The sequence below is a fragment of the Ictidomys tridecemlineatus genome, chromosome 1 (genome assembly GCF_052094955.1).
Source record: "Ictidomys tridecemlineatus isolate mIctTri1 chromosome 1, mIctTri1.hap1, whole genome shotgun sequence".
Taxonomy (NCBI): domain Eukaryota; kingdom Metazoa; phylum Chordata; class Mammalia; order Rodentia; family Sciuridae; genus Ictidomys; species Ictidomys tridecemlineatus.
In genome coordinates this window covers 85,718,195-85,734,834 of record NC_135477.1, presented here as the reverse complement: position 1 = coordinate 85,734,834, position 16,640 = coordinate 85,718,195, and the positions used below count along the sequence as shown (strand labels likewise).

The 16,640-nt window shown below is 43.8% G+C and overlaps 1 pseudogene; it reads right to left on the bottom strand.

The window, feature by feature from the left end:
* Positions 1-2,765: 2,765 nt before the first annotated feature.
* LOC101962769 (large ribosomal subunit protein uL22 pseudogene) lies at positions 2,766-3,383 on the bottom strand (annotated as a pseudogene).
* Positions 3,384-16,640: the final 13,257 nt, after the last annotated feature.

The following is a 16,640-nucleotide window of genomic DNA, read 5'->3' as shown; positions in this document are numbered from 1 at the left end:
GTTGTAATTGGACACAATACCTTTATTTTTATTTGTTTTATTTTTATGTGGTGCTAAGGATCGAACCCAGCACCTCACACATGCTGAGCGAGCACTCTACCTCTGAGCCAAAACCTCAGTCCCAAGAGGAATTTGTGTGTGTGTGTGTGTGTGTGTGTGTGTGTGTGTGTGGTGCTGGGGACTTGAACCCAGGGCCTTATGCAGGCTAGGTAAGCACTCTACCAACTGAGCTATATCCCCAGCCCTCCAGCAGGTACTTTCCGTGTGCTATCTCATCGAATGCTTTGAAAGAATCTACAAGGTAGGTACTATTATCATTCCATTTTACTAGCTTGCAAATTGTGGAGATGGAATCAAACCTACAAAGCTCAAGCTCATTATGTGGACGAGGAACTGTAGAGATCTAGTGGACATCGATATTTCTTTAATATCTTGAAAAAATTTTAACTTATAGTCAAGTATAGCTTTGTACATGGAGCAACTTACACACTAGTAGGACCTGGGGCCTTATTCCTTCTCCTTTAAAAAGTGTTAGATAAGACATGCATACTTTCTGTGGAACAATTAGAATGCACACAGAAAGCAGTTAGTGAAACGGCAGGTAACTGTCGCTTCAGTAAGCTCCCTGAAGGCAGCAAGGGCGCTTGTTTTTCTCTCGAAGGAACTATGCAATGTCCCAACATAGACTCATTTGGTGAGAGATGAAAAGTTCCTGTGTTAATTACAGAGAAAGAAGGCTGCAACTGTGTGTGGTGCGGGGAGGGGGTGATTGTCTGGGGGCATAAGGGACACTGTGTCAGAAAGAGGATGTGCCTCTATCTCCTGACCCCTAGTCTCACCTGTATCCACTAACCTCCTTGTCCCTGGGTGTATGCCCAGCCAGCAGGCATGCACACCTGGGTACCTGCATAAGTTTCTGGAAGCCTTGTGCTGTAGCAGTGGTAGTTTCAGAACCTTGGGGGAAAAAATGTCCTTACTCTGTAAGGGAGTCTTGTAAAGCCTCAAGAACTGGGGCATAAACCGCAGAGACAGCCTAAACATCAGAATCTGACAGCTTCAAAAGGAAATTATTCAGTTCCAAATATACACAAAGACTCCAGATTACTTATGACTTCTGAAGTTCTCTCCAAATGAAAGACCCAAGGGCAAGAGGTGAAAAGCTCCATGTCCTCAGGGCTGGACAGGACTCATTATAGGGAGGAGGTTGGGGATGCTGTGACACACATGGTACCTGCTCAGGGTTTCCTGAACTTTTTGAGACTTCTTCATTGAAGTCCACCCAAAAGTGACCCTACAAGCTGCTTGTTTTAATCTAAGTTACCCTTTCTATGTGCCACCATAATTTTCATGTTTAGTTTTCTAATAGTACACATTAAATTTATGTTGACTATTTTCATGAAAAAGTCGTAACGATCCACTTGGTGAATAAGCATTATACAATATCATCCCATGAACAAATCAAGGTGGTCATGATGCCTGTGGAAGCATAGTGGCCTTGGCCAGTGGTCAGTATTCTCATTAACTCAGGATTTTCCCCAAAAGACATAAAACTTGAAACTTCTCTACATGGGGATGCAGAAGACATTCATTTTAGCAGGATGGGCTACATAATTTGCACATCTGTGCAAAATAAAGATGTGAGGTTCCTGTTTAGACATTATGAAGAGTTTCAAGATGGCAACAGCAGATCGTCAAACCAACTGTGGCTCTTCTAAGGTCAGAGGATCATGTGACTGCATGGGTCTCATGACCATGCTCAATCCTGCATTTTAAGCCACAATATTTTTAAATTCAAAAAATTTGACATTCCTTTATTTCTCCAATACAAAATTTAACCTCCAAAAGTTAGGGTGTTTCCTCCCCCAATCGTGGAAACCTCTAAGAATCCTGGTCATACGTGGTGCTAGACAACTACAGGGTTGAAGATAGGCCACATTATTGGCCTGGTGACTGTCCTCACTGGTTTGGATGCAATGTTTTCCCTAAAGGTCTATGTGCTGGAGGCTTGGTCCCTAATGTGGTGCTATTAAGAAATGACAGAAGCTTTCAGAGGTGGTACCCAGTGGTAAGTCATTAGGTCATTGTGACACGACTTCAGAAAGGATTAATGCTTGTGAGTCTTGAGATGTGAGTTCTTACAAGTTATTAAGAAAAAATCAAGCCTGGCTTCTTAATTCCTCTGATTTCCTGTCTTCCATGTGATCTCTTCCACATATGCTTCTGCCATTGTGATGCCATCCACCATGAGGCCCTCACTAGAGGCTTAATTATGGAGTTGCCTGATCTTGAAATTTAAGCCTCCAAAACTGTGAGCTAAATAACCTTCTTCTATTTATACAAGTATCTGGCCTCAGCTATTTTTGTTATGGTAACAGAAAATGGATTGCTTTATGCTTTTGAAAATGGAATGATATATGCTTTTTTTTTTCTTTTGCTAATGAAACAGTGGGTGACCCTGGCCTGCAATGTCTATTTTACAGGCATTTTTAGGGGGCTCAGAGAGGCCCTCACAGCTTTCTTGCCACACTAAGTTGGACATAACATGACATCCTACTTCTGTCTCCCTATGTTCCTATGACTCTTCCTCCCTTTCCCCAAGGTCTGAGAGAGTTCAGAACCATCCCTTAGGATCTGGTGTATTTCTTCATCTTTTCCATGTCTATTGATGATACCCCCCAACTCTCAGAGGTCCTTCTGGAAGACACCACTGCCTTCTGCCTGTGGGGCAAGATGAAAAACAGATGCCCACTTTTACAGGGCAGATATTTTTTTTCTTTTATTTGCATTTATTTTTTGTTGAATTTATTCCCGTGCCATAAGTTTTTGTTCCTTTAGCTTCTTCTGGGCTATCTTTTTCTTCTGTGCAACCTCCTCTTCGGGTTTAGGAACAATTTGTTCCTTTTCAGTGAGGATCATCTCAATGTGGCAGGGGGAACTCATGTATGGGTTAATCCGACTATGAGCTCTGTAAGTACAACGGCGCATCTTGGGTGCTTTGTTCACCTGGATATGACCAGAGAGTCTACGTCTAAACCCTTAAGTTCAGCATTACTCTCTGCATTTTTAAGCATGTGCAGCAAAAATTCAGCACTCTTTTTGGGCCGCCAGCCCTGTGTCCAGCCCCACTGTTTTGCCTGGGCACACCTCCCAACTCCACCATTGTAACGCCGGAATGGCACACATTGCATCTTTAATGTGACATCTTTCAGGTACTTGGTGGCTTTTCGGATATGCATACCCTTGATGGCTTGTGCAGTTTCACAGGTGTTCTTAAAGTGAACATGAAGATTTGAGCCTCTTGATTTGCATGATTTTGTGGGGTTTTCCGGGTCAAGAGAGTAGCGGACCATTTTCATAGATCACCTCAGGCTGCTTACAGGAAGAGCGGCAGATATTTTTTTATTTCTGCCCTGTTGGATTCTCCAAGGTTGTGATGAGACCAGAGCCTCATGTCTCCTACAACATCAAATCTTCTTCCTCTTTCTACTCCATAGTGGATGGGGGCAGCCCAGTGGAAGATGGAAAGTGGTAGGAATGTAACTGATGCAGAGTAAGCCAGAGACCTTACCTGGTTCTGACTTGATGGCCCTCTATGCTCTGCCTTAGTGTGCAATGGGTGCCAACCCTTGCCTCCTATGTTAGTGAGCTTTCTGTGGCTCTGACCAAATACCTGAGAAAATTGACTCCAAGGAAGAAAAATGTATTTGGTTCATGGTATCAGAGATTTCAGTCCATGGTCACTCGGTTCCGTTGTTTCTCTGTCAGTGGTGAGGCAGGCATCCCGGATGGGAGACTGTGGAAGGGCAAAGCTGCTCACCTCAGGGCAGCCAGGAAGCAGAAAGAGAGAGGGAAGGTGCTGGGGACAAAATGCATCCTTCAAGTTTGTACCAAATATGATCTACTTCTTCCAAGTAGGTGCTGCCTCCTAAAGTTTGTTTAGTTTCTTCTAAGAAACCTTATAAGAAATTCCCAACAGCCCATTAAGTTGCAAATCTGTAAGTTGATTAATCTATTCATAAATTCAGAGCCTTCATGATCCAGTGACCTCCAGAGGCCCCAATTCTGAACACTGCTACTGCCCCATCAGGAACTGAGCCTTCAATACACGAGCTTCTGGGGGAACATCGAAGATCCAGACCTTTACACCTCCCAGAATGGTTAGAATGAGGAAATCAGACGGAGTATGTACCAAACCCTTCTGCTAATCCTCCCTCCTCCCTTCCCTTCCTCTCAACTTTTAACCTTAACACAACACCAACCCAAAGGAAACCAGAAGGGTTTTGTGGTTTTGGAAAAGTGTCCCAAGGTGTTCATAACATATACCACTGTGTAAAAAGGCAGGCAGTAGACTAACATCGCCGGAATCCATTTATGTGAGTCTGCACACAAGGCTGTTTCCACCAAATGTTTGAGAGGGTGTTTATGCAAATGTTAATTTTCCTGGATGGCAGGATTTCAGGTGGTCTATTACCTTGTTCTTTGTGCCTTCATGAATTGCTTTAATTTTTCATAAAGAGTATGTCTTTTTTTTTTAACAAAAAACTTAAAGCTGAAAAGTACTGTAAAACACAACCCTCTAGGATAAGAGTGTTTAGCTGGGAAGACTTGCTAAAGATGCAATATGTAACTCTATATCGGGCCACAGGGCAAGGACGTGGTGGTGAAACACAAGCCCTTGGCATATGTTGGTCCACCTCTTCAAGAGCAATTTGGCAAAATCAAGCAAAAATGAAAAACCATACTCTTTAGGCTCCAGCAGTTCTATTTCTTGTGATGTTCCCTAGAGAAGCTCTCGTGTGTGATGTTTTAGTCAGCTTTTTCAACACTGTGGCCAAAAGATGCGACAAAAACAAGGGAGAGGGGGATAAGTTTGTTTGAGGCTCACAGTTTCGGAGGTCTCAGTTTATACACTGCTGGCTCCATTGCTCTGGGCCTGCGGTGAGGCAGGACATCATGGCAGAGCGTATGGTAGAGGACAGCAGCTCAGAACACAACAATCAGATGGGGGCTGGAGGGGTGGGGAGGCTGGGAAGAGGGAGGAGGGAGGGGGAGCAGAGAGAGCTCTGCTCACCAGGGACAAAATATACACTCCAAAGGCATGCCCCCGGTGACCCATCTTCAGCTACACCCTACCTGCCTACAGTTACCACCTAGTTAATCCATCATCAGTGGATTAATCACTGATTAGGTTACACATTTCATGATTTAATCATTTCATCTCTGAAAATTCTCACATTTTCTCACTCATGAACTTCGGCGCAACACTTGGTATCTAAACCAAAACACACGGATATGTAAAAGAATATCAACGATAGCATTGAACATAACCATGAAAACTGGAAACAATCTCAACATTCATCTATAGCAAAATGGATAAAATGTGGTATATTCATATTATTCCTATGATGGACTATTAAAAGGGAAATCAGCATGAACATACCTTGGCAAATCTCAACATTTAATTTTCAATCAACTATCAAGTTCAGAAATTCTTCACATATAGTAAAAATATCAAACATAGTGTGTGTACGTGTGTTTGTGTAAAAGCACAAAAGGACTCATGGGAACATCCTACGTTTCTATCTCAGTCACCCAGGGCATGAGGACATAGACTGAATAGATGTTTGAGCTGGGTGAGTATTTCAACTGTGACCATAATGTTCTATTTAATTTAAAATTAAAAAGAGACTCTGAAGAAAGAGTGATAAAGTTTTAACAATTACAAATCCTCGGTGGTATGAGCTGGGGGTGTTTATCTTTTGGGGGATCCTGTTTGTAGTTCTTAAAAACAAAAAGAAGGAAGAGAGTAGAGCAGACTAGTTCTGGCAAATACATACACACATATCTATATGCAATCATATATCCACGTGTCTCTTGGCTCCAGGAGAAAAATTCGTGACAGCAATGTGGGGAAAGTAACTTAAAATAAACTGAAAAATGTAGAGAGTTGGTAAATTGCCTATACAAGAAAAGGAGACGAGAAAAAAAAATGGCATGTTACTCAGGATATGTCAGGTTTTGCTGCAATAACAAACAACCCCTCAATCTCAGTTTCCTCACACAGCAAAATATTTATTTTTCCTTCATGCAAAGTTCTCTGAACATCCAGGTGACTCTCTGGCATCTCTCATCTACATGGTGACGCAAACCATGTTTATCCTGTGACTTCACCATGTCAACCCAAGATCCCCAAGTAAGCTGCAGCAGGAAAAGAGAGATCAGCCCAGAAGTAATGCATGGCATTTCCACCCACATTCTATAGACCTGTTCATATGTCTGTACCTAATTGCCACAGATCTGAGAAGTAGAAGCTATTGTACGCCCAGGAAGGACAGGAAATGAGGATTGTGTTAAGCACTGGTCATGTTGCCAGCAGGAAGCAATTAAAGGCCACCTAATAAAAAAAATTGTTCTTATTAGCCAGGGCCCCAGGCCTTAAGAGACTCTTGTTATTTTCAGTTCTGAGAAGCTCCACCTTGACTTTCTCACACTTAGATGTCTATTCTTGCTCCTCAGATAAGCAACTATTCCCAATTTGATACAGACTGTGATGTCATAGAAAATTTAATGAAAAAGCCATCAGCTGACTCCTTTCTGGGAAACACAATTGAGATACACTAGAGAAATTACATGTGCCTTGATGTGTTTGTTGCTTGCTTACCAGATGATGGCTTTATTTGCTTCAACGTTCCCACAAACCAAAAAGGAAGTCTGTTGACATTGGACCTACCTTGAGATTTCATCAGCTATAATTCTCAGAATTCATAGCTTCTGTGCTCTATAAAGCAAAGAGCATTTCTTGGGTTCTGGATAGACAAAATTTTGAAGTGCTTAATGTTGCTATTAGGACCATAGCTGACTCCAACGTACGTCTCATGTCTGAGCAAAAATTGCAAGAGAAGAGAACTGAAGATGATCACGTCATTTTTTTGAGTTGGTCTAAAGGAGACAGGATGCAAATTCTTCTTTCCACCAGTGTCCATGAATTAAAAAAAAAAAATCGGCAGAATGGTTAAGAATGTGGGCTTGGGAGCTAGACTACCTGGACCCCAATTTTGGTTCTGCCATTTACTGTCTCAGTGACTTTAAGTACTATACTCTTGCTTTAGTTTCCCATCTACAACTAGTATAGTATCATATCCACATCAAAGTGTTTTGAGGATTAAATGAGTTAATATACAGTCATGTTCATGTAACAATATTTCAGTCAAGCAGACTACATATACAGTGGTCGTCCTTAAAATTATAATGAATTATAATGGAGCTGAAAAATTCCTATCACCTGATGACCTCATACCCATCATAACGTGTTTGTGGTAATGCTACTGTGCTACCAGTTGCATGAAAGTATAGTATAAGTATAACATAACTTATGTAGAGTGCATAATACTTGATAATAAACAGATATATTACAGGTTTATGCATTTACTATACTACACTATATATTTTATTGCTATTTTAGAGTGTCCTCCTACTTAAAACAACACACAAAAAAAGAAAGTGTGCTGCAAAAAAGTCTGCTATGTCATGCTGGCAGAAGCCTCATAAATCTTGTGTTGTCCATGTCCCTTGATTATATCAAGGGGCCACATCTCCTGATTGACCCATATCATCTAGGTTGTACAAGTGCACTATAATGTTTGCATGACAGTGAAATCACTTAATGACTGTCTCTCAGGACCATCCCTGCTGTTAAGTGGCTCGTGACTGTGTATAATTTAAAATGGGTCATGGCATGCCAGAAATACTTGGTGTTGGTGTTCTTACTACAATGATTACAGCGGACCACATGCCTCTCTCGTTTCTGAGCAAAACTTACAGTAAAAGGGAATTGACAATGACCTCATTTTTTTTTTTTTAAATTTTAGAGGATGTGGGATGGAGTTCTGCTGTTTTCACCAGAGAACACAAAAGCATGTAGTGAAAATGTCATCCTTCTGGGGATTAAGGATCTTCCATGCAAAATAGAAAATAAAATCCAGTAATGACGTTTCATTCATTAAAATGGCAGAAGAGGCCTAAATATACCTTCATGTTGCTGTTGGTCCTTAAAAGTGGTTGTATGTAGTTGTGTCTGAATGTGGAAAATCAGATTTGCAGCATGTTTTCAATTGTCTTAAAAATGGGTTGTAGAATCTTGTTAATAATTTCTGGGTCTGTTTAGTAAGTTCATTGTTATGCAAAGAAATTACACTCAGAAATAGGAAACTACTTTATTTGCCTAAAAACATTCTCCTCTCCTGGGCAGTGGCAACGTGCATTTCTATATCTCACAGCCAGCTGAACTTCTATGGGAAATAGGTATCAGACTTCCCACTTACTCTTTTTTCACATGAGCTTCTTTCTGTGTTAATTCCTGCTGTTCCTCCAAATAAAGGTCTATTCCAGCCAGCACTTTCCCCTCTTTTTGTCCCACACCTAAAATTAAAGATTGACTCTTGGCCCTACTTTTTTATTAATTTTCACATGTTTTAGATGTTATTAAAATGTTCTACATATATCTGCAAGGCACTGTCCCCTGGAGTTGCTGAAATTCGTTGTCTATTTCAAGAACCCAAGTTTCACTTGACAATGCGATGCCTTGGGCAGAGCAAAAGGAGGGACCTCCCTAGCTGGAAAGAGCAGGCACTCCTCAGAATCTGAACCCTCCCTGAGAGAATAATAGAGTGCCCACTGCACAGTGGCTCAGCCTACAATGTCTGTCTTCTATTGAGGGAGCCCCAGGAGACCCTCACTGCAGCAAGCACAGTGGAGATGTCCTATGCTTTGAATCTCTCCGCCACCCATTAGACCCTGTGAGTTCTTTTGGTTCTGCTAACAGAGCCACCATGGCCCAGTCACCTTCCAGAAAAACCAGGGTTCCTCTCAGATAGTCTCTTTTTTCCAAGCCTCTAGGGCAGGATCATCCTTCTTCATTGGGACTGCCCTCCCCTGGCCCTTGTCCAGACCCTCCTTGCTTCTGGCTCTCTGCAATCCTTTCTGGGCCATTCTCCCAGCCTCCAGTTTCTCCCACACCCGGAGGCCTCCACCCTCTGCCCTCAAGGACTTTCCCTAAACTGCAGCGGCTCCCCCTACAGGGCAGAGAAGGAAACCCTCAGCAGGGTCCCTGAGCCCTCTCATATCTGACCATGCTCTCCACACCCCTGCACAGACCAGCAGCCACACTAAAGCAGGTAGGTCTATCACGGGGTGGAGGGACAGAGGGTGACTACAGTGCTGTTTTCTTTAAACCCCACTTTCACATAGAGCTTAGAGTTTAGGCTTTCACTGTAATCTGCAAATGGGCTTATGCTATAGTCCCCAAATTAAATTACAGAAGTTCCCATGAAACTTGTAAAAGTTTTTGTAAACATACAAATATATTGCATTATGTTTTGTGTTAAAATAATTTTTCAGTGTAAATATATTACACCTTCTTTGAGCATTTCTTTTTTATTTTTCTTATCTTTCTTCCTTTTCCCCCATTTCTTAGTATAAAACTCCTTTAAGAGCCAGGCATGGCTATAATCCCAGCAGCTCAGGAGGCTGAGGCAAGAGGATCTTGAGTTCAAAGCCAGCCTCAGCAACTTAGCAAGGCCTTAAGCAACTCAGTGAAACCCTGTCTCCAAATAAAAAGGGCTGGGGATGTGGCTCAGGGGTTAAGCGCCCTTGGGTTCAATACCTGGTATCAAAAAAACAAAAACAAAAACATCCTTGAAGAACAAAATAACCTAGCTTTCTTCCTCTGTCCTGCTTGCAGGGTCCTCCCCTCTCCCAAAAAGCTTCACTTCCTGTGGGATGTTGTTCTCTAATCTCTCCTGCTCAGAATTCTCTCCTTCCCACTGGGCTCAGGCCTGGGTTCGGAAAAGCTGGGCTCTCAGCTCCCAACCGTTCAGCTGTCCTACTCATGCCACATTCCGGGACACCTCACCACACTAAGTGTATATTGTCAACACTTGTTCAGGCCTTGGCATAAACTACCTTAAACTTCATATTATCTTCCTGTTCAGCCACGTCTTTCCAGTTCATCTCACCTCTCAATGTGTTCTCTATATAGTAAGTGCTCCATAAGCCTCACTCAGGCTGCTGAGGATCCAGCAGAGGGTGTGTCCTCCAGGATGGCTCCTTGGGTGGGATTCAAGGGGCTCAATGGACCCTCTAAAATGATGAAAAATCTTCTGTACATATGTGGTTTTATGGTGAGAGGGTTTACAGCTTTTGTTAGAATCTCAAAAGGGCCTGTAACCTCAAAACCATGCTGACCTCTGGTTCTAAGTTGCTCCCATACATGGCAGAAAAATCAACAAAGGAGCTCAGCTGCCTCACCTGCAAAGTGGAGAAAATGTCAGGTAGTACATATGAGGAGTGCTCAGTAGATGGCAATTATTACATTGTTGTCCCTAACCTAGTCCCAGAAATGCCTGCAGGAAGGGCTACGCCCCACACCCCCAGGTTCCAGGTCAGAACTTGAATAATCTTTAGAATGACCCGGGTAGCTTTGTAAAATACAGATTCCTGGGCTACATTCCAAGTGCAAGAGTGACAATTCCTAGGAGAGGGCCTGGCCTTATCAAGCCTCCTCTTCGTTGTTGGTGGTTTTGATGATCAGCAAGGTCTGGGAGTCACCCCCAGCGGCTCTTCTGTGCTTACAGGCTTCACAACCTACACATGGAGTGGCAGTCTCACCCCTGCCTCTATTCATCCTGGGAGGGACATGTTCTGGGAGTTTAAGCAAACTGCCCAAGCCTTTGAGGGAACCGTGGGCTGCAAAATCTTTCAGAACAAAGAATTAAGTATCTTTATAATTATATCCAGGCCTAGATTTAGGCCATGGCTCATATGGCCTCTTGAACTTCAAATAAATACCTATTCTGTTCCTTGTTTAAACAGGTGTAACAGTATCAGTGGAGACTAGATTTATCCAGGCAGGAAGGCAGCTCCCACAGCTGTCAGAGCACACTGCCCTTTCATTTCTCACAAGAGGGGAAGCTAATTATACTGTCATAGAGCAAAATAAATTTGCAATTTCTACCCCTGAGCTCAGTGAACCAGCAGGGTGAACTTTTCTCTGGGCTGCTCTCTGGCAGGACTCAGGGCCAGCCTGTATGGCACGAGCCACAGATACTTAGAGACCACTGCAGTGGAGTGATTCTGTGCTGGCAGGGCCTACTGTCCCTAGAATGCCTGTACTCTCACACAAACACAGATTCACACACTCACCCACTCATCCACCACTGTCATACATGTGCACACAAAGGAACACACTCCCACACTCTAATACCCAACCCTGATATATTCATTCAACACTCACGCACACTCTCATATACACACTCTCAGGCATATGTATGCAACTTGCACACCATCCGTGCATACTCTCAGCCATGCACTCACTAATACTCTCTCACAACTCACACACACACACACATTTGTGTAACTGACACATACTCACATACCTTGATACTCTTGCACACACACACCTTTCCTCTGGCGCCAGGGTGCTACCATCCAACAATGAGAGTTTATTCTTGTGAACTTCAGACTTGTAGTTCTTTATAAACATGCCCGGGACTTTTCCGATTTTAGCCTTCAAAGCCTCACATCCTGGGGATCCTCCCCATCAAAGTCCTGGGCAAACTGGGATACTGGTCACCTTCAAATCCACCCATGAAGGGAGAGACCCAATGTGTTTACCAGCCATGCACTCAGGCCTACCACAGGGCCCGGCAGCATTCCTGGGCCTGCCTCATAGGCACTTGCAGACACTCACCCTGGAGAAGGTGTCCACCTCCCAGGGAGACTGAGCAGGGTTTACTGCCCAGACCCCATCCGCACGCTGAGCTGATGGGGTTTAATTAGCTGGAGGTGGGAGGTGGCCTTTGACCAGTGTCTGAGCTTCTGAAATGAATAGAATGTAAGGCCAGGGCTGAGAATCACTAAATCCAGGCAAAGGATGCACAGGTTATTCCCTGGGCCTTTAGGGCTTATTTGGACTTTGAAGGACATTTTATCCTTCAAGATCTGTGTATTAAGTGAAACATAATCCAGTCTGCAAATAAAGAATATCTGGTTATGCCACCTAGGAACTTTCCACAAACCTTATTTGCAACCAACAGGACCTTTTCAAGCTGCAGTTTTGACTGAGCTGGACACCGACTGTGGAGGTATCCCCATGAGGAAGCAGCCCTCTCCCTGGCTGTGGGTCAAGTGTTCTCCTGGGTGGATCTGGGTGCCATTGAAGTAATCTGCTCTGGAGAAGAGGCACAGAGATAGGTTGGAGGAACAAGCAGGGGCTTTGGAATCAACAAGTCAGACTTGTAGCCTTCCTCTCCACCTATCAGCTATGAATATGTGGTTTTGGAGAAGTTAATTAACAATGCTGAGCCTGTTTCCTCCTCCATAAAAAGTCCATATATACCATTATACAGTTTTACAATATCTCCCTTCAAAGATTCTTGCTAGTGTATCAGTGAAAAGTACAGGTCCTCCTTTTAGTGAGGATGATGAGTAAATGACAAATGACAGCTCTTGCAAAAAAAATTAATGATAATATCATTTTATTCTTCATGTTGCACCAGAGAGTTCCCATCAAATTCAAAAGAAGGTATTCTTTTCTGAAGCCCCATGAACAATTAAGTTTATGGAGAGTGTTAATTGCCTATTGTTATAATTAATTACCACAAATGCAGTGATTTAAAATAATGCAAATTTATCATCTCACAGTGTTGGGGGTCAGAAGACTGAAGGGGCCTCAATGGATTACAATCAGGATGTTGGCAGGGATATGCTCCTGCTGCAGACTCCGGGGGAGGATCCATTCTCTCGATTTTTCCAGCTTCTGGAGGCTTCCTGCATTCCTTGGCCCATGATCTCTCCCTTCATCTTCAAAGCCAACAATTTGGCATCTTTAAATCTTTGTGTGTCTTTAACTCTCCCGCCTCCCTCCCTCACTCATAAAGACCCCTGTGATTACACTGGGTCCATCCACATAATGCAGGCTAATCTCCCCATTTCAAAATCCTTAACTTACATCTGCAAGGGCCTTCCTGCCACCTAAGGTAACATATGCACTGGCTCTTGGGATTAGGAAGTGGACATTTTGGAGGAGATCATTACTCGGTGTACTACATTGAGCTGAGTGGGTTTTAAATTTTTAATCTTCCAACCTTTGACACCTGCTCCCAGGGGACTAGTAGCAAATGCTGGCAGAAGGCTAAAAAAAATATCGAATAAATTAGTGTTTCAGTCAGCTTTTTCATCACTGCCACCAAACTATCCAACAAGGGGCTGGGGTTATGTCTCCCTGGTAGAGCACTTGCCTAGCATGTTGAGGCCCTGGGTTTGATTCTCAGCACCACATATAAATAAATGAGTAAAATAAAGGTCTATCGACATCTAAAAAAAATTTTTTTTAAATATCCAACAAAAACAACTTAAAGGAGAAAAAGTTTACTTGAGGTTCAGAGATCTCAGTCCACAGATGACTGATCTGCTGCTCTGGGTTCAAGATGAGGCAACACATCATGGAGGATGGGCTGGGTAGAGGAAAGCTGCTCAGTTTATGGAAGTCAGGAAACAGAGAGAGAAGTGGGAAAGGGGCTGCAAGGAAGATGTATCCTTGCAGCACACAGTGACCCACCTCCTCCAGCCATGGCTCACCTGCCTGCAGCTATCACCCACTTAAACAAGAATGGACGGATTAGGTTACACTCTCATAATCTAATCATTTTGCCTCTGAATACTCTGCATTAATAGGAGCTTTTGAGAGACACCTCATAAACAAATTGTAACAATTAGCATCACCAGAACCTTCCGAAACTGCCAATCAAGGAATCTGGTAGTTTCCTGCATGCATGTATAGATGTGTGAACTTGTTTACTTGTGATTGTGATTTTATAGTACGTGACATAACAGGGTCATAGTTTTTGCTTAGATAATTGTTTCTAGCACATTTGAGGGAAGCCATGGGTTATGTGTTGCCCTGCAGAGATGATGGTGACTTTGCAGGTACTCTGATCTCTGAGGAGACTGAGGACCACCCCTCTAGTGGGCTGTCAGGCTTAGAACTTTACAAGCTTACTCCTTCCTAAGAGAGGGACCATGGGCAACCTAAGCAGGGAAGAAAAAGACATGCAAGCAAGTTCAGGGTATGTGATTTTTTAAAATATTCTTCAAATGAGTCAAGAACTCAAATCTGGGGTTTGGACAGAAACTGGAACTCAGTGGGAGGTCTGCGAGGGTGGAGGATGGGGGTGCAAGCTTCCAGGCTTTCAAAACACAAAACAGGTGGTTTTCAGTGGTGCTGGTTGGTGGGGGAGGGAAATGGGAAGGGGAGGGCTAAGTACAGAGTAGGAAGGCTTCTGGGAGGATGGGGCCCAGCGTCTGCTGCCTGAGCAGGCTGCCTGAGAGTAGAGAGTGACAGGTGAGCCTTTCTGTGTGCTGCTGGGGAACAGCCTGAGACTACCAAGAGGCCCAGGGAGGAACTTGGAGACCCCACTGGGAATTCTTCCCCAAAGGACTGCTGCTCAGCTCAGACGTTATGGGGTAGGAGACACACAAAAGTGGGAGTCCAACCAAGCCAGAAGCCCCCTAAAAAAAGAAGACCAGTGGGCAGAGTGGTGGGACTTCCTTCCTGCGACGAGGCTGCAGTGATAAGGTGGACCAGGAATCTGAAGCCATGGGCCAGCCAGAGGCAGGAGCAGCCCAGCCCTGTGAGAGGCTTTAATTACTTTAGGGTAAGAAATCTGTGCTTTGTAAACATGCCAGATGTCTATGCTTTTCAGTGTTTTAATTTGTTTGTTTTACTTCTTGTTGTTGTGGATGGTGTTGTTTTAGTACAACTGTAAATAAGAAAAGGCTGATGGCGTCCTTGTCCTTGCCTAGGAAGGCTGGACTCCCTGCACAGCTCAGGCTCCTGATGAGCTCAGTCAAGGAAATGTGATAAATCATGACCCCAGAAGTGGCTCCTCTGGAGTCCTCTGCAACACATGGTAGGAACCAGGGATTTTAGTAACATTTTAGGCATTGGGGACAGCAAAGGAAGCATCCCCCTGTTAGGCATCACAATGAGCAACTTAATCCTGTCCCATCCTGCTCACACAGAAGGGTGGACACCAATGCTGCGCAGGGAGCTTGGCAGGTAACACAAAATTACTTTGGGCTCAACAAAGGGTCTTAGCTGCCCATTTTCTTTTTACACCTACTAACCCTTATAGAAAGAATGAAATACATAGAACTCTACAGTATTCAACTAGACCTGCCTGACATCAGTTAACATAAACCTCTAGCGAGTGGCAATTCTTAAAAAATAAATAAATAAAAGCTGCAAGATGTTTTCCGCATGAGGATTTTAATGTGTTCCCTAATGGAGTATTCTAATGACTGTTCTGAAAAAGCAACCAAGTTAGTAAATGGTGACACTAGTTAAGTGATTCTATGAACAAGAAATAAATCTATGACCAGAATAAGGCTTAAAGACCCAAATTTCCTGCTTATTCCTTAGACATTTGAAATCTCTTAGTTAACCAAGCAGCAAATGGGTGTCACTGACGGGCCATTGGCTGATAAGTCCCAGAGCTCTCATTTCAAGGTATTGTCCAAAAAACATCTCCAAGTTCACACTTGAGGGGGGGCAGGGGGAGTGGCAGCAGAGAATGGGAGGGTAATTTATTCAGGAACTGGAAGCTGAGAAACAGATTTGGAAAGCAAATACTTCAAAGCCCACTGGAGAACTCTCATAAAACATAGACCCTCTGCAGAGACCAGGGAGTGATTTAAATCCAGTTGGAATTTCTAGGGAGAAGGAGTAAAAGTTATCAGCTCTGCTCAGAGTCTCATGAATAATTTTTCAGTTGACACAGGACCTGAACCAGCAGAAATCTGGGAAGGCCAAAGGAAAATAGGTTTCTAACTAATCTTCGCTCCTCAAAGCCTTATTCCTAAGTGAGGAACCAGCTTGGGAGAGAGAAGTCGAGACAGGAAGCTCATCATTTTTAGACGCATCTTTTTTTTTTTTTTTTTTTTTTTTTTTTTGTCCTTGTGTGAGAAATGTTGGATAGGAAACACATTTTCTGGCAACTGAAACCTGGCCGGCTGGGTTGACTAAAGTAAAGGCCATGCACCCACAAAACGACAGGGATTTGGAAGTCATTTGTAAATCCTTCTAGGCTGGTATGGGCAGAGAAAGGTCGAACTTAAAGTGAAATAAACACCTAAGGCTGGACCTGCAAAGGCAGCGGCTACGTTTACTTACTCGGTGTAGCTGCGCCCGCTGCATCCCCTACCTCCGCCCTGTAGATCTACTGTCCTCCTTCAATAGTAATCACATTATTGTCAACAAGGGGGTCAGCCGGGCGCAGGGGAGGGACTTTGCTGCCGCTATTCTCGCTGTTCTGGGTAAATAGCCTTAGATAAGCGGGTGTGGGGGGAGAGGCGGTGAGGAGTTGTGAAAATCTTCTTGAAGATCCCAGAGGGATCACAATCAGCACCTACCGCCTGGGCAGCTCTTTCTGCCCAGCCTAAGCGCGGCGCCCCTGCGCACTACCTAGGGGCCCACCACCGATCGGCTGAGCGGACGATGGCTCTAGGTGACCTGGGCCGAGGAGCGGCCACGCTGTTTTACCCCGATGACCGCAGGGGGGCAGGAAAGAGGGACCGTAGACGCT